We start from the raw sequence: 4324 nt of genomic DNA on the forward strand, positions 1-4324 counted from the left end.
CAGCTCACCGCCGCGCGGATGATCTACGCAGCGGCTCCCAGAAATAGGTCGATGGCATAAACTAAATCCAATAGGAATATTGCTTTTCATTGATTTTTTACCCACCTTGGGATAATGCACGTATTTCAAGGACCGGTTCGGTGTGACAGTGTGTGCGTGCGTCTGTGTGCGTGTGCGCATGCATAAACACATGATGGATAAAGCCGCTGATGATTGGTCGTTACGGTGTGTGTTGACTAATGCCTTCATCATGGGCGCGAATGGAAGCGTAACTCTCCTCAGACGCACAGGAGACATAACGCGCTATAAGACTATAACTTAGAGCGAGTGTGTTGTTATTGGCGTGCCGGGGCTCGCTCGCCCCCGCCGCTGCAGCTGAGCGAGACAGAGGGGAGTTATTTGTTAAATGCCACCGCGACCGTACCGGGGTCCTAATTGGATTTCCTCCCTCGCTCAAAATGTCCCCTCTACTTTTTATGGGACTGACCTCTGATTTGGTCCCAAGCAGAAAACACCTCCGCACGGGCACACGCTCCAATTCAGGGACACAAACGTGGCATATGTGCAATTCATTTGCTCACTTAGTCGTGGCAAGGAGAGTGCATTTTCTTCTAACTTTCTTGGTGAAAAAACGGTATTATGCATAATGAAGGTCACTCAAAGACAAATTATCCACATATATTCTGACGGCACAGCTGACCGTCCTGAAATTTGGTTAAATTTCTTTGTTTGGCTTTAATTCTCAACTCAACATAAAGCCACGCTTTCCAGCTATGTGAAAACGATTTCCATTTAAGATTATAGTGCAGCCATGAAAATAAAAAAACAAGAACATTTTTATATTTCAGTCAGTATAAAAAACACTCCGCTTCAATGAAGAGCTGAAAAAAATCGACTTTAAACCGCCTGATAGCCTGGAACAAGATGAACAACATTCAAGCTCTCCATGGAGCTTTTATTTTGTACCAAATGCTTTTATTGGGGCCTCATATGAAACACGACACAAGCTGACAAGAAAACACACTGTTTGTTCCTTTTATTCTGATGCATTTTTATAGCACAGAGCACTTGGAAGCAGAACTAGCTGCATTATGCCGAGGTTTGTGTGCCGAGTTCACACAGGCCATATATCTGCATAATGTATGTTGAATCTCCCAGGGCAAAAACACGTAGAATGCACCCTTCCCACTCTCCTTCACACACAAACAGGAGAGATTTGAGGCCGTTCCTCACATGCCAGCCCACAAGTAAAAAGCAACGTAGAAAAACACAATCATTATTCACATTAAAAGCGTGTGTTCTCCTGACTTGAAGTGTTTATTTATGCTGTTTTACTGTCTCATCGTCATGGAAGCAAACCTGTCCGCCTGTTTACAGATGGCAGAGCTCAGAATAATCCTCATCCACTCCCACACACGCGCGTACCTTTTTCTTTTTTCTCCTCTCATGCATTTCCAACTCCTACTTTACCAACATGCGTCTGCACACCGGCCTCCATACGCCCGCGCGCATGGACGTATGCGTTTGCTGCGTTCTGATGCAGAGAGCGCACCGCTTCATTGTGTCGCAGGTGCAGAATGCACCAGAACCCCAAGACAAGAACCTACAGGTGTGATGGATTGGTTCGTTTTCCAAATTAGAGCTAATTAATGCTAACGAGCCTATCGGCGAAGAATCATGTGTGTCGGCAGTGTTTAATTACCGCATGAATAAATAAAGCGAAACGTTGACATGAAGTCAGCATATTGTTCGCTGTTTATATTTGGCCAACATGGATCCCGCAAATGTGTTCATCTGCATGGATGATAAGGGAATTGCCCCGCGTGGCTATTAGCATGCAAATGGCCTCATTCACCATCGAGCCCATCGAGGCAACCGTCCAACCTCTCAGAGGGCGTAAGAAATAAGCCGCTTCCATGCCGGGAAATGCAGGTTCCAAATGGTTTGAATGCAGTTCGGTGCTGCAGAAGTCCACAACGCTTCCCAGGAATGAAGAGAGACGCCGTGTACACGGGAGACGAACCGTGGATGTTTTTCACCCTCGAGTCGTAACCGCCTCTCTCTGCAGAGCTGAATGTCACGTCTGATATTCACCGCGACCTCCACGACCAATCCCCCAGAGTTCCCCCGGCACCAGATGACGAGCAGGCTGTCAGGGGTCACCCGGCAACCCGGTCGCTCTCTAAACACCCATCGGTCCTCCCGAGGAAGTGACCTAATAACCGCCGCCGCCCACTCAGCGGCACCGGATCGCGCCCTCGTCCCCTCGCCGCTGTTGAGGACCGCGTGCCCCCTCCCAACCCCTTTTCCCGCCTCGAGGAAACTTCACTTCCCGGATCCGCTCAACAGCTTTCACGAGTTGTGTTTTTTATGAGCTTCATCTACTTATTTCTTCCACCGCTTCCTCCTCTTGTGTATTTGCTCCCCCCCCCCCCCCCCTCCAAACAGACACTCCTGCAGACGGCTTCCTCGGCTCATTTCCATCGGATGGCCCGCGGGGAATCGCCGAGCGCGAAGCCGCGTCTCTTCCTCGCCACCGCTCAGCTGCTGCGCCCATAAAGCAAAGTAAAAATGCGCCTTTGTGATTTGTCAACTTCCGTCCTGGGGGAGGTTTAACGTGGAGACGGGCCGCTTGGAAGACGTCGCATGAGCGATCCGCGGGGGATTGCACACGCGCTTTGTGTTTGTTTGTCATTGTAATCGGATCTATTAAGTTGTTAACATTCATGTGTGCGCTGCAGCTCATCCATGCGTTTTCAGCAACAACACCACTTTGTCCTTCTCCCCATTCAACCCCCCCCCCCCCCCCCCCTTCTCGTCGGGCCCCGGCACTTATCCTTTGTCATTCAAACATGACTCCACCCCTATCCTTTTATTGTTCTCCTCTTCCTCCTTAACTCGCTCTCAACACACATCCGGATGAAAGGCCGCTCCTTGTGACCTCCCGTTATCTCCCGTCCACTCCTGTTTCTCGCTGGCCCCGCCCACCACATTCACACCCAGCCCATTACCGCGCGGCGGACCGGGGGCCCCCGCCACGCGCCGCGCCGCTCCGAGGGGCGGTGACGATGGAGACAGGAGAGCCAAAAGGGCAGCCGCGTGCCCGGGCCTGGCCCCCCGGGCCCCCCGGAGAGGGAGGGTGTGGGGGGGAGCGGGGGGAGGGGAGGTTCCCAATTGCATATCGGCCAATCTTAATGCGCGTCTTCCGCAACAAATTGGCCGGTTTACTTAAGAGTCTGCTGTGGCCCATGAATATTTGATGCGGTCAGGGCTGTGGAGTGGAGGGATACAATGACAGGGTCTTATCTTATTTTGCCAGACAGAGGGGGGTCGACCCGGAACACTCTCGTGAGATCTGGAAGAGCCCAATCCAGGAGAAGTGGGCACTATGAAAACACTATTTCCTCTTTTCAATGGCTCACACCTTTGAAGTATAGAAAGCACAGGTCTTGAAACGATACCAATTACTGCTGTTGGATTGAAACCAAATCGAGAGAAGAATGCCTTTTTCTTTCCCCTTGATTGACATTTGGGAAATAACAAAATGGGCTTTTAACAGGTTTAATAGGACTGGGAGTAATAACACACCCGAGCGTGCTCACTCGACTCGCTAAATAAAAATGTACAACAAAAAGACAAGGAAACGATCACACGGCCCGAAGGGGCCGCAGAGCCGCCATCGACGCGGCGCCCGTGTCACGTATTCTGCGTCTTCCTAAAGATGTGGAGATGTGCGTTGCGGAACGAGGAAATGTGAGTGGAAACGTCAACCGTTCCATTCCGGCACGCAGAGGAAACAAAATAAGGACGGCTTTCCCAAACGATCCGTGCCCCCTCCGCCCCCCCGTCCCTCTGGGCTTGTGGTGGCTGTGTGATTTTACTTACATTTTTGTTGTGAAAAGGCCTCTCGTGTTGCCTTGGCTGCGATGGCCAGTAACACTGTAGCCTCATAATCAATGGAGCCTGTCCTAGATTTCGCTGCGGTCTCGACTCTCTCTCTATAAAGGGATCTGGAGGGCACTCTATATTTTTATTACCTGCGGAGAGAAATAGAGAGGCCGGGACCTGGATCTCATTTCACGCAGAAACACACACAAACACACACACAGAAATATACACCGATGCACACGAAATGCCGACTTGCATGCATGTAAACATAAATACCGGCACGCATGCATGAACAGAAATAAGCACACGCACGGGCGTTCAAGCGTGGACCAGTGAACACTAGTGTGTGTGTGTGTGTGTGTGTGTGTGTGTGTGTCCACCTACTGCACCTGAGACCCCTGGTGGCTGGAAAAAGGGGAACCCAGCAGAGATTGTC

The sequence above is a fragment of the Gasterosteus aculeatus genome, chromosome 1, assembly GCF_964276395.1.
Source record: "Gasterosteus aculeatus chromosome 1, fGasAcu3.hap1.1, whole genome shotgun sequence".
NCBI lineage: Eukaryota > Metazoa > Chordata > Actinopteri > Perciformes > Gasterosteidae > Gasterosteus > Gasterosteus aculeatus.